At 46.5% G+C, this 14,696-nt stretch overlaps 1 long non-coding RNA gene across 1 annotated transcript in view; it reads left to right on the forward strand.

Annotated features, from left to right (window-relative positions):
- The first annotated feature begins 242 nt into the window (after positions 1 to 242).
- The window catches only part of LOC144134745 (uncharacterized), a 66,385-nt gene continuing 51,931 nt past the window's right edge, over positions 243 to 14,696 (forward strand). Inside the window, exon 1 of the long non-coding RNA XR_013315237.1 lies at positions 243 to 354. This is a non-coding gene — a long non-coding RNA (uncharacterized LOC144134745). The remainder of the gene's footprint in view (positions 355 to 14,696) is intronic.

Raw genomic sequence — 14,696 nt, forward strand, 5'->3', positions numbered from 1 at the left:
TCTTCTGAAGCAACCCATTTGACAATTAATATATTCAGCCTAAAGCAGTTGTGGCAGTGATGCCGGATTTTTAGCAGGCAGTTAGAGCTGGGTACACGCTGTGCCGAGGACTCGCTGACAAGCTGCTCATGGCGGATTTGCATACTAGTTTAAGTGATGGATGACTTGCCGTTGTTGGAACGTCATGCAGTATACGCTATTTAAGAAAAGCAGGATCCCTGAGATTTACTTGCGACGGTTCTACGACTGCTGCTTCAATATTTCGCTTCGGCAGTTATGCGCAGCCTTCAACTTTTCATCGCCATTAGACTTACCTTCGCCATTCACGGTTCATCGTTAGAAGACTTGAAGAACGTGAGAAAACTCTTTTCAATATTTATTGCCATAGCTCACTGTGTAGCACATAACGAAATTATCATTATCATTAGCATCCTAACTACATTTACTGAAGGACAAATTCATCTCATGCCCATTAAACACTCCGGTTCAGCGCCAGCAGCGGCAATTTAATCTCAGCAAACTTCCTATTCTGAACCGAGCATCTGACTTTCTGTGGCACCTTGCTACGCTTTTCCACTCTTGGAATGGACTCGGTTGCCCGTGATGCCCATTGATTATTTTTGTCTTCGCCTTCGCGTTACATACCTTGCCCGATCCGATGTCTTCTTGTTTCGACTAGGATGTCATTAACTGGCCTTCTTCCCTGACATACTCTACACTCTTCATGTGTCTTAAGATTACACCTTTCATTTCCTTTTCCACTGCTCGCTGCGTTGTACTCTGTAAAATTCAACCTTGTATTCAGCCTCCACGTTTCTGTCCCATAGTTAGGTGCTGGTAAGATTTTAGCTGTTATATAGTTTCATTATGGGGCACCGACAGACCGCCATTAATATTTAAAGAGCTGCTGCCAAATGCACTTCTCCCCATTCTTGTTCCCATAATTATCTCATTCTCGTGGTCCCAATCTGTGGTCAACGCTCTGAGAATACGTAGCCCTTTGCAACTTCCAACCTTTCGCTGCTCATTGAAATAAGCCTGTTTGCTCAAGAGGTTGTTCACCATTAGTTTTCTGCATAACAGTTTTTGAAAACTAAACATTTTGACAGATTTACCTGTCTGGTTGGGCTTGAAGACATATAATAAACTGCACATCTCCAACCAAAAATGTTAACTTTAACCCAACGTTTCGAAGCCGACTCGGCTCCTTCATCAGGGGTGACTAAGGGCAGTAGCTAGCGTCTTTTAAGTATGGAGGGGAGGGGGGGGGGGGTGAAGAGAACGACAGCTGTGTCGCGAAAGGCGCGGAGGAGGGGGAGGGAGGAGGGTTTAGGCTTTTAGTCACACTGGCGCACTGCAGGGAGGTGGTGAATGGCGACTTTTTTTCGTTGCGTTGAAGAGCGAAGTCCCTGGGCTTATACTGGGGGCAGGCTTTCTTTTGTGCGGTTGATACTGTTCGGGGTGGTTTGGATATGCCAGGATTCCAGAAGGAGCCTCTTGTGGTAATTTGTTTCGGTTCCGAGGATGCGGGTCTCTTCAAAGGATGATTCTATGGTTGGAGTCCTCGGAATGTTCGGCTACTGGATAACGCTCTGTAGCGAATTTGCGTACGTCGTTCTTATGTTGCCGAATTCTTTCTTTGAAATTTTTGGTTTCGCCGATGTAGCTTGCGTCGCAGTCGGCGCATGGAATTTGGTAGACAATGCCTTGGGCTCTTTCTCTCGGCGGCCGGTGTTTGGGAACAGGTAGGCAAATCGCAACAGTGTTTGTTGGCTTGTGCGCAACCTGGAGACCCTATTCATCAGGGGTGACAGCCCTCAGTCACCCCTGATGAAGGAGCCGAGTCGGCTTCGAAACATTGGGTTTAAGTTAACATTTTTGGTTGGAGATGTGCAGTTTATTATAACAGTTTTTATACTCATCGTTCTGCTGTTCCTGTTTAGATCTTCGATCATGCTTTCGGCCCCTTCGGCCGAAACTCTTGTCAGTGCAGTCCTCTTATTATCTCCTGGAAACACACAGTCTACAGTAACAGAGGTGTAGGAGAAAGAGGAAGACGAGGAAGAAAGGCAGGGATGTTGAATTTCACCCAAGGCACAATCATAAGCTTGACACCAGATTACCCTATTCTGTGGCTTCTCCCCACTGAACCCTGGCCAATCCCCCGTCGTGCGTATGTGCCATGTCACGAAGGCAACAACAACAACAACGACAGGAAGAAAAGTAACAGAGAGATCGTATCTCTTTGCATGGCACCCTTGCTGATCGCTATTTTATCAATTTCCCTGTTAAAAACAATAGGCGGTGTGCTACTGCTGTATACCATTTGTCACCGGGACGTCGATCGCTAATTTGTCTTAAATAGAGTTTTTGGCATAGTAATACCAGTAATAGCGGACGTAAAAAAATAAGGGACTCGCGTCAACTTATAAAGTGATTGCCTAAATTTTAATAGTTAATTTTATACCCATTACAGATAGCCACCTGATTGCAATTAGTGATTTGTAGCCAGCCGTTAGTAATAACCATACCAGTTTACGGAATTTCAAAAACGGATTACTCTCACCGCTGTGGCTCAACTAATTTCGGCTGCATCATGGCAAAATACATGCGCTTTTAAAAAGCATGCAGGCAAAGTAACCCCTGCAGTGTGTTTACAGAGCGCAACAGACCTAAGCGAGGAACTTAAATGCCTGGGGATAAAAACGGCATTCCTTTTAGCTGTTCGGGCGCCAGGTAAGGTTCGTGGCACCTTCGGCATCTGCGTCCCTCCCAGGCAACCTCTTTTGATTTTGTTCGCCTCCTGCTGCAGTAGTCTGCCTCACTGCTGGCGAAACGCACTCCAGGGCACGCACGCCGCATTCTCCTGACTATGGCTTGGGCGCCACACATTGCGCGGTTTTGACAGAACCGCCTTTTTCGCCATCTTGTGCACCCTGTATCGCTTTATCAGCAGAGAATCCCTAGTCGGCGGAGGCAGCCAGGGGTGCGCTATAGAGAGATGCGCTGACGAGGCAGACGAATAGCTTTAAGGGCGGTTCACATGCAAGCGAATTGGCGAACAGAGCGAACAGCGGCGCGGCGCTTCGAAGCGGTTCGCGAGCTTTCGTTTCACATGCATCGCCGCTGCGCGTTTCCCACCGCTGCGAAAACCAACGTTGCTGGCAAAAGATATGCGCCTGCAACCGGTTTTGGTGGCCTACAACCAGTTTTGTTGGCCTGCAAACACAAAAAAGCGTAATATAAAAGCACCATTTTGTCAATTCTTTTCACAGTTTCTTTAAATAAATATAATTCTTGTGTTTTAAGCACTAAACAGCACTTTATACAATTTATTTTTTAAACAAAAGCTCGTACGTGCGGCGCACAAACTCGCGTGGCAACGCCGGGCCGTCATTGGTTGAGATGCGGTGCTGCCGCGTCGCCGCCGCGAAAATTTCCAACTTGCCCGAACCTCGCCGCTCCAGCCGCTGGGGCTTTCTCCGCCGCTTGAGAGAGGGTGTACTCGCCGCCGCGGCGCAGTTCGCGAGCGGTTCGCTTGCATGTGAAACAGGCATTAGGCTCAACGGTGCGATTAATTAGCATTAAGGAGAAACGGGTGCAACAGTAAAAAAAAATGAAAACTCCAATTGTTCAAAATGGTTTATTTGGGTGTATTGTACTCTTTATGTACCTACCTATAATGTTTCAATGTATAATTCGACTTTCAACTCATGAACACAAATGTACAGGGTTTTCCTCCTAAGATCTTCTGCCATTTTCAAAAAAAAAGAGAGACCAAATTAGTGTCGTTTTGTGTGCGGAATGCTGAATTCTGCGTGAAGAAAAATCGAAAACTAAGAGATAAATAACCCGCTACTGAAGAAATGTAAACTAATTAACTTTGTAATTATAAGCGGTAGGAGGTACATCAAAATTTGCAAGAATGAGCAGGGGGTGAGGGAATGCTATGTCGCATCTGAAACGAAAAAAAAATCTTTAGCCCTGCAGCGCTGGCGAGCATCAGAAGAAGTGAGCATTTATGGGTGCCTGTTATTGACGCTGTCGTGACATTGCCGGACGAACCCAGCCGTCCGGAGGCGGCAGCTGCCAGTCGCGAGAACAAGCGCCTGGCTCTGCGCCATCGTCTGGTAGGTGTCTGAGATGTCGGCAACGCAATGCGGCCGCGGCAAATCACAGTCCCGGCGTACCACTCAAACTTCGGATATATCATCGCTACTATATGCTTCAGTTTTTGGCCGAGAGAGCGGTGCATGAAATAGAAAGCACTACCAAGCGCGGACATCGCTCAGCGAGATGTCTCGAGTCTTCTTTCTCTTCCGTAACAAGTTCCTGTTCTGATGTTTCGCTTGTGTTCTTTTTGACACATTTATGCAAGCTCCTGTTGGTAGCAGAGTAGTTTTATCTTCAGTATAGCTTCGACAGTGCAGAGCAAGTTTTAACGGCTGAAAAGATGGACATTGTTATTGCTCACATCAATGCAAACGAAAACGCTCATTTGTAAGGAGGTTTATTCAAGGCCAAGCATCCTGCGTCTCGTGTTCCGCCCCCCCCCCCCCCTCTCCTTCCCAGTTTGATGCGGATCTTCAATAGTTTTCGCGTCAGCTTGATCTATGCACCCACAAAAAGGAATTGAAAACCGCCACAGCCGAATTACTTGAGACAGTTGTAATGACGTACGGCACTGCGAAGCCAGAAGCTAACGTGCGAAAGGTCGTCCAAGCGACTGCTACTAATTCTTGCATTGTTTGGCAACTGGTGTCAGCGCACAAATATCATCAACACCAATCAGAACCCGGACATTTTTACAATATCATGTGGACTGACGAGGCCCTGTTCAACAGGAATTCAATAATTAGTGCCCATAACGCACACTGTAGGGCCCACACTAGCCCACACTGGTGGCCCCTACACCCCAAAGTTCTCTGGTCGGCCAACGTGGGGTGCAGATTTTTCGAGGTCACATTGTTGGCCGTTTTTTTATCGATGGCAGTCTCACTGGCAAGAGTTATGATGACCCCATTTCAAAGAACTACTCATCCAATTTCGTTTCCGTGTTGTCGCTGACGATGTGAACCCATCTTTCAGCATGTGCCGCACCTCCACATTCGGTATACCAGGCCGTGGAGTTCCGAAATACCTCTTTTCCCTAACAGTGCAGTGGGTGCGGTGGAGCAACTGCCTGACCACCACGCTCGCCAAGCTTGAACCGATAGCTTTTGTGTGTGCGTGTGTGTGTGTGTGTGTGTGCGTGCGTGTGTGTGTGTGTGTGTGTGTGTGTGTGTGTGTGTGTGTGTGTGTGTGTGTGTGTGTGTGTGTTGTGTGTGTGCGCGCGCGTGTGTGTGTGTGCGTGTGTGCGTGTGTGCGTGTGTGTGTGTGTGTGTGTGTGTGTGTGTGTGTGTGTGTGTGTGTGTGTGTGTGTGTGTGTGTGTGTGTGTGTGTGTGTGTTGTGTGTGTGTGTGTGTGTGTGTGTGTGTGTGTGTGTGTGTGTGTGTGTGTGTGTGTGTGTGTGTGTGTGTGTGTGTGTGTGTGTGTGTGTGTGTGTGTGTGTGTGTGTGTGTGTGTGTGTGTGTGTGTGTGTGTGTGAAATTACCTAAAGAGCCATGTGCATGAATCCGAACTGGCACGCTTCAGCCACCTAAAAGAAAGAATGAAAACGTGACTTGAATTTATCCCTCAAGAAGTCCTTACGCGAGCATAGCACTAAGTTAAAGATCGCTTTCTGATGCACATCGCAATGCAACCAGACACATTTTGAGCACGTACAAGGGAGATGGAAAGTAATCAGAACAGGGCGGAGTCGAGGATCTACGCCGTTCGCATTTCTTTTTATCAAGCTTTAACTTCACTGCTACCAAAACGACGCTAGGGTCGTCCATGATGCATTCCAGAACGACGCTAACGTCAGGCAAAAGCGCGATGAAAAGAAATGTGAACAGCGGAACGCGTATGCGCCGTGTCGTTCGCGTTTCTTTCCATCGCGACAGTGCGTTAGGGAGACTGGTGTGCGTTGATTGTTTCGACATAATAGACAATTACATATATTTTTGGGCAGTTTATTGGCACGTTGAAAAAGTCTGAGATGAAGACCGTAGAGCAAGTAATCTGCGAGGCGAGAGACCGGGACACTCGCGGCACCTCTCCAGCACCGACGCCAACGACACGAAGCGCTGGCGCCGCCTTCGGATGCTCGTCAGATGCTCGATGTTCCACCGTCGATGCTCGATGCCGTCGGATGCTCCACCAATACAAACATTTATTATGCAATTTTTCAAAACATCACTGGGTTTAACAGATCCGATACCCGTTCTCATTTGTCGTCTAGGCGCAGTGGCGTTGTCACGACGAAGCTAGTGTACCGATTCGGAAAGTGCCAGGAGCGCCCAGAAGGGGAGCGGGGAGATTCGCCGACAAAGGGGGGGGGGGGGGGGGGGGGGGAGACTATCGAAACGGCGTTGTCCCTCCACCTAAATGAGCGGAGAATGGTTTGCTTTTCGAAGCCGGTCCGAAGCACGAGACGATGACAGGACGGCTTGGGTGGACCGGTGCTGTGCGTTTTATTTTATCCTTCCCGCTAATTAGCCAGAGCGGCTAACAGCGAAGCGCGCGTTTTAAATTGCGTCTGTTTCGTTACGTTGTAGTACCTTCTAGTTAGCCACGGCGGCTTACAGCAAGGTGCGAGTTTGAGATCTTATGTCAAAAAGATGGCGGGAAAATCATCTATAGGCTAACGAGCAGGTTTTGGCGCAAATGCAACGGGATGGGCGCGGGCGGGGAAGGCGCAAGGGGCTGGTGGCTGTGGCAGCAGGACAGCTCGGTCGTGAGCGGCTGCTGGTGGTCCGGGCTCAGTGGAGTAGGAGACGCGAGGAGTTCCTTCAGCAGCGGCCGGCAGTTAGGCCGTGTGGTGGCCGGCGGTGCTCCAGAGTAGTGGAGGTTTCATGTTTTATTTTTAGTTAAAGCGAAGTGACCAAAATCTTACGGAATATGTAAACCAGTTTTGTACATTTTGTATTAAATAACTTCCTGAGGAACGCCATCCAAGTGCCTCGCCGTCAGAAGACCTGCGCACCTGTCTGAACTCACCAGTCGCGAAGTACGTACCCAGGCTCACGCACGAGACCTGCCCTCTACTACTCCACGTCATCATCAAGGATCCAACAACATCTACGAGAGAGGGAAAAAAATTCGTGACTGGCGTATAAAGAATAATTGTGTGTTCAGTGATAAAATCTATTGTAGGACACCTAGTGACTGAGTGCGTGTGAAATTGCGATATCACAAAGCCTCCTGTGCTCCCTCATGAGTACCACATGCCACATATTGCACTCAGTTTTGAAGCAGATTTGTGGCTTCAGTTGCTTTGTGTAATTCATGCGTATTCATTCCTTGAGTTGCTTGTTGCGACTATGAATTGGGTCTTCACACTACAGATTGCTAAACTAACAAAAACTTTATTGCACTCCTTACACATTTTTATCCACCAGTGTACAACTGCGTTACTGGAGAGCATGCATTGTGATCGCATTTTATTTTACACGTTGATAGGTCCCCCGTAAACACATAAATTTAATGCTTAGATGATCACGCTTAATTTTACACTCCTGTAGAAGTCATACTGTGAAGTTCATCACCAATATTTCTGATATTTAAGGTTTCAGGCTGTTAATTCTAAAAACAGCGTTCCTGAAATAGGGTTGCTTAATTCATCTCATGAATTAAATGATTTTTCAAACAGTGGATTCATTCATTGGGAAGCAGCGATGGCGTGGAGGTAGAGCGTCCGCTTCGTGTGCAAGAGCAACGGCGTTAGAATCCCGATGCCGCGCAATTCTGCACAAGATTTTGTTTTTAAATCCGCGTGTCGATGGATTGGCATAACCAGGCCTGTGGTGCGGCCTGATTTCGGTGACCAGAACCGACAACACACTCTCTAACCAGAACAGGATTTGGCCACGCTGGTGTAGTATTTGACCGCAATCTTCTACATGAATGCACAAATTAACCTTCGGCACTCAGTCTCCATCTACTGGGGGGAAACTGACCAAGGCGGTGGTCAGACCTGTGACGCAGCGAAGAGTGCTAAGCATTTTTGGCTTCGGAGAGGCCACCGATGGAAACTGAACCTGGCAACGTGTAACGGTAGAACTTTATTCAGTGAGGCTAGCCTATCAGTGCTGCTTGTGGCACTAGCGGGTATTCAATGAATGCCATAGGGCTTAGTGAGGTCAGGAGGACAGATGAGGTGTATACAGTGCTAAACGACGGGATCTTCCTATGCTATCGAGGATTACCGCACAGACGAGAATATGCAGTGGGATTCCTCTTTAATCATGATAAAGCTGCCAACATACAGGAGTTCTTAGGTATCAAGGAGAGGGGTGGCAGTTATCGTAATTATTCTTAATAGTAGGTATAACTGAAGTTGGGCACAGGACTACGAGCCTAACTCCAGTCATAATAACTAGATCGTCGAGCGCTTCTATGAAGACGTGGAATCGCCGATAAGCAAAGTAAAAACCCAGTACAGAGTACTGATGGGCAACTTCAATGCTGAGAAAAGCAAGAAGCCGGCACTCGAAATTGCAGGGGGGGGGAGTTATTAGTATAGTCGGCAGAGAGGAATAGATTATGGACCACGAATGCCTTCTTTCGCGAAAAAGAAAAGAAAGTGCACGTGGAACAGCCCCAATGGTGAGACTAAAAATTTAATAAACATCATAATATGCACTCAAAAAGCATCATTCACGATGTGGAGGCCTTCGGAAAGGTGTGCTGTAGCAACCACAGGGTGCTAAGGGCTTGAATTAGCCTAAATTTGAAGAGGAAACGAAAAAAAAATAGTGAGGAGAAGCCCGTCAACGATTACCGGTAAGAGGGAAAATAAAGGAATTCAGGATCTCGCTGCAGAACAGATATTCGGCTTTAACTGAGGAAGATGACCTTAACGTTGCAACAATGAACGATATTTCGCAGCTATCATTTTGGAGCGCACCGTGGAAGTAGGATGGTAGCATTGTGAGACAGAATGCCTTGCAAATTCTCTCAGGAGACGAAGACCTGACAAAGAAACGCCAAAGCAGGCAAGACTGTAACTCCTGCAGACGGAATAGTACTGGCAGAGCTATACAAGCTTATCATAAGCGCACGGCAACCGACAAAACGAAGTTCATTATGTAAAGAATCGTGCATCATCTCCAGAACACAGGCAGCCAAAAATCGGTGACGAGGCAAGTTGGCAAAGGCAAAAAAACAGATGCATGGAGACAAAGAGGGCAATGGCATTAGTAGTACCAAAAAGATAGCCAAAGTATGCGAAGAGTTCTGCACATATCTATTGAGTAGCGATTTCTATCAGGACGTTAATGAGAGGCAGCAAACACGACAATGGAACGTTCCTGTGGTAAATAAAGGGGAAGTAAAAAAAGCTGTAGAATGCAAAGAGGGTAAGCAGCTGACGAGGTTCAAGAAACAGCAGATCTCTTGAAGAACGGGGGGGGGGGGGGGGGGAGAGATATTGGGCTGCTAGAAATTTTAGCCACCCGGTAAAACCCCTATATACAGCCTTCCTTATTTACGAGAAAGCATTTCAATCCGTAGAAAACTCAGCAGTCATGCAGGTGATAAGGAATCAGGGTGTAGATTAGCCTTACGTAAAAATACTGCAAGATATCTATAACGGATGCAAAGCTGCCATAGTGCTCCATAAAGTGAGCAACAAAATCCAATGAGGAAGGTTGTCAGGGAGGGAGACACGATGTCGCCAATGCTATTTAGCAGCTGTTTACAGAAGGTATTCAAAGGCCTGCATTGAGTATAGTTTGGATAGCAGTTCATAGAGAATACTTTAGTCAACAAGGTTGAGGACTGGGCGAGTTGGTAAGTATTCATTTTAAACCAGCCAGAAGACGCGAAACAAAGGAAGAAGCAAACAAGACGAGGCTGGACTAACAACTGAAGTTTTATTGAAAGGAAGAAAACAACGAAGACTCGCACTGAGATGCGCGCGCACATAAGCCGTATCAGTGAACAGTGTCACATGCACAGTGCCACATAAGACACGGCTCACCCCTTGCAGAAAGAATGTGGTGTATCGCGTTCCGCTGCCTTGTGGTCGATGCTACTACGGGCAGATGTCTAAATGTGCGCCTGACGGAGCATTCTAACTCTCTGGGTGGGAAGGCGAACTCTAATCTGGCGTTGCACGTGCAATCTCGAGAATGCAAATCGGACGATGATCTGTCTCTTTGCACGCCTGACTTCAGTGACACTACTGTAGTTTATAGAAATGAAAAACAAATCTGTCGCGAGATAGTTGAAGCCTTCTACATTGCTAAGGCTAAGGACACGTGTGTGGCTAAGCCGTCGGTAAACCTTCACGCTAAGGAATTTGCCTTTTTTGATAACTTGTTAGTAAGACCCTGACATTGAAAATTTTTTTTTTGTGTGCCCTTTCACTGATACGGCTTATGTGCGCGCGCATCTCAGTGCGAGTCTTCGTTGTTTTCTTCCTTTCAATAAAACTTCAGTTGTTAGTCCAGCCTCGTCTTGTTTGCTTCTTCCTTTGTGTCGCGTCTTCTGGCTGGTTTAAAAGAATACTTTAGTAATCTACGACTCGTGGATGACATTGCCTTGCAATTCACCCAGGGGACGAATTGTAAAGCAAAAAGGAAGATCAATGGCTTACACAGGCAGAGCAGAACGGTGGACCTCGAAGTTAAGATGGAGGAAACCAAAATTTGTTGAACAGTCTCCCAAGGGAACAGCAGTCCACAGTTGGTAGTGAGGTGCTGGAAGTGGTAACGGAATACGTCTACTTAGAGGAGGTAGTGACTGCTGATCCGGATCAAGAGAGGGTAATAATTAGAGGAATAAGACGGGTAGAGCGCATATGGCCGGGTCTCTCAGATCATGAAGGGCAGTTTACCGATATCCCTCAAGAGAAAAGTATTGACAACCATATGTTACCTATACTCACCTATGGGGCAGAAACGTGGAGGCTGAAGAGAAGGAATAAGTTAAGTTAAATTGAGGGTAACACACTTGCTATTAAAAGAAAAATGATAGGTGTAACGTTAAGGGACTGGAAGAGAGCATAGTGGGTCAGGGAACAAAAGCTAGTTATTGACTGCTTAGTATAAATCCAGAAGAGATGGGTTTGGCAAGGGCATGCAGTGCGAAGGCCACATAATCCGTGGCCTTTAAGGACAACGGACTGGATACTAAAAGGTGGCAAACGTAGCAGGGGGGCGCCCAAAAGTAATGTGGGCGGATGAGATTAAGTTGTTTGCGGGGATAAGGAGACCGCAGTTGACAAAGGATCAGATTAATTGGAGTGGTATTGTAGAGGCATTTGTCTTGCAGTGAAGGTAGTCAAGCTGGAGATGATGATGAGGAGGAGGATGAGTCGTAACCTCGTTTTCTTTTCTTTCACTCCCACCTGCTCCTATTGAGCGGTTCAGATGCCCACCGAATCATTGAGACAGATACTGCGATTTTCCGTGGCAGATTCATGTACCTTCCATTCCCCTGTTAACGGTACCATCCCTAACCGATGGCTGACACAAGTTGCGAGTAACTGTGCTGGGGTAGATCTCACGTAACTCGAATGCAGCAAGTCCAGGACTTGTGAAATAATTCGTGGGCCCACTAACAACAGCAACACCGCCGGAAAAACCGCTTAAGGAGTTACTGGTGCTCTCCTATAAAATATTTGGCGGTACATCTTTTTAAACAGTAAAACACACAGAGCAAGTAAGGTCATCGCGAAGACCAAAAACATTGGAAAATTTTAAAACTTGAAGGAAATCTCTTTCTCTCAAACATATTTCATGAAATCCTGCTACAAATATTGGACTCCTGTGTCCGCACTCTGCTGTCAACGGGCGTTTATGTAGTGGAAACGAGAAGGAAGAAAAATGTGGCCACACCACATGAAATACCCTGAAGGCAACTTTGGTTCAAGCGGCAAGTCAGGCAGCCGATAAGCTACGGCTGTCGCACGGTGACGCAGCGACAGGCACGTATTTCGCGAGTGGCAGCGACCGCTTCCTAATGTTTCGGTTCTCCCGGTAACGTCATGACTGCGTCACTCATGGGCGCGCATAATTGAGCGCTTCGTCAGCAAGGGTTCGTTTTCTTGAGTCGAGTTTGATTGTAACCAATGCATGGCGTCGAGAACCGCCATAATTGCTAGCACCGCAGTGCGAATTGTATTCCCTCATCATATTCCCTCACCGGCAGCTTATGTTTGCAATATCATTGTACCTCCTATGTGGAATAGTTTAAAAAATATTTAGTTAATTAGTTGCTACTTGGTACCTTTTAGAACTCCTCCATATCTTTGACGCATAATACAACATTCTTCGTAAAAGGCCATCATAATATTTTGACTCCCTATTTTTAAAAGTTGTGGGACATTTCAGATGAAACATCCTGTACTTATGCCTGCAAAGCACCGAAATTGTGATTTCGGAGGAAAGTGCGGCCGAGTTTAGCGCCCGTCGCTTCGCACAACCGCGTCACGGAGGGCCACCATCCTGGTCTTGTTCAAAAGCTCGTCATGTTTTCTTCGCCCGCCGCCATTATCCATTCATTATTATGCTAATAGTTTAGATTTCGCTCGTACCTACCATTGCTCGGGCTCCAGCCCCACTCATTTTATTTAGGAGGGGGAGCAATGCGCCCTGGTGTTCTCAGTTGGCGCATGAAAGTGACAAAGTCGAAGTGTCTCGCGCTTGCTGGCTGCTGAATGTGGTTTGTAAGAGAAATGTCGCCCTGTCGTCGGCGACAAAAATCTCTTAATACTCACTATTGAGAAATCCTCTCAGAACACCCGCATTGCGCTGTCTTCTGAAGCCTCTACAACGACCTTCGAATATTTAGGGCACATATTACAATTGTGATTTTCTTAACTTCGTTTTTTTTCCCAACATTACTACCCTTACGGAAGTTTTCGTTTTGTTTTATGACGCAATTTCAATTCATCGTCTGCCGTTGAATTCCGAAAGAACTTAACTATGAAGCTGCGTTCTTTTCTGTTAAGTCTCAATGAAAGATATGAAACTTTGCAATTACGGGGTGTCACATCCCAATGCGACTCAGGCTACGAAGAACGCGGTACTGGAGAACTCCGGATAATTTCGGCTACCAGCGGTTCTTTAACGCGGAATGACATCGCACAGTACATGGGCCTCAAGCATTTCGCTTCAATCGAAATACGACCGCCGCGGCCAAAATCGAAACCGCGTCTTTCGGTTCAGCAGCCGAGCACTATAATCACTCAACTACGGCGGCTGCTCGGCATATAAAATTTTGTGAACAATAATGCTGCATGATTATGTTTCATAAATACGGTGTTTTGACACCCTTGAAAGTTTTTATCAGAAGACTTACCTCAAAAACAATATAGCATACGTAGGTGCGCGTGGGCGGTCCTTAGCTACAGGGCCATTTCAAATGAATCGAAAGCATGTTTATAGAACATCCTTTAACGACCTGAAAAAATGACCTAGTTAGGCCTGTGTTATTTTCTATTATGAAAACTAGATCAGATACATTCAAGCTTATGTTTTTAAAAAGAGGAGAGCAATGGTAACATACTAGCCTAATTTTATAAAATATCTATTATAATAAAAATTTTCATTTCAGGGCCAAAGCATGCCCTCAGTGCCTGCCGTTAAGAAAATTAAACACCCCCGTACATAAGCAGGATGCATTACAGCGAAAAGCGTGAGAATGCCTCTGGAGGAGCTTTCTTCTGATAATCTCTAGAGCTTTACGTGGACCGCAACTACACTTTGGCCGCTAGTCCGTTCTATTGGCCTTGAATATCTGTTTCATGCTGGGCGCGCTTAGTCTTGCGAAGGACACAAGGTTATATAAGAAACAAAGATGCGGTAAACTTCGCTGGAAGTATGAATTGCGTGATCGAACACCTGAACATGGTGATCGCTACTCTTGCGATAAGGAAGGGCTGCGCTATGCGGAGCCCTCCGCCTATTCGTTGTAGTGATTTGCAGGGTGACCGCTATAAGTGTAGTGGTCGTTTCTTTCCCATGTGCTGCGAAGAGGTGAGGAGAGGGACTGACACCAGATATTAACACAGTTTTAATACACCATTGCGTCAATGACTTTGTTGTAATTTATGCGCCAAAATGTGGAAAATGAAACATTCGCGGTAAAACGCGTGCCAATATTCAAACGTTGCCAACCAGACTGGCATGTGCAGCTGCGCAAATGCGCAATTTTAGAGTGAAAGCACTACTTAATACGGTTCCAACCAGAAATGTGTGAATTTTGACCTTCTGGGTGACCTTATCAAAAACGGTTTCAACCAAGAATATTGTGTGAATTTGATCTTGACGGTGGCCTTGGTCAACCTGCAGCAATTAATATCGGCGCGATTGGGTTTCGAACCCGTGGCGGTGCGAAGAGATCAGCTTCGCAGGCCGCCGCACGAGAGCACTATATATGCTTTCGCTGCAGCCGATCGCGCCTCGTCTTATGCTCCAAAGCACTCTTCCGATGTGCATCGCACGTTGTCGTCTTTATCAACCTACATATGTGCGCAAAGACACCACGCATAGGAACATTGAGTCACGCGAGGATAAAACCTGCATCAAAATGAAATAGCTAAACACAAAGCAAAACCATGAGCCAGCCAGGCAAAGCACATGCTTTCACATGTCTACTCGTTT

The sequence above is a fragment of the Amblyomma americanum genome, chromosome 5 (assembly GCF_052857255.1).
Source record: "Amblyomma americanum isolate KBUSLIRL-KWMA chromosome 5, ASM5285725v1, whole genome shotgun sequence".
Lineage (NCBI taxonomy): Eukaryota > Metazoa > Arthropoda > Arachnida > Ixodida > Ixodidae > Amblyomma > Amblyomma americanum.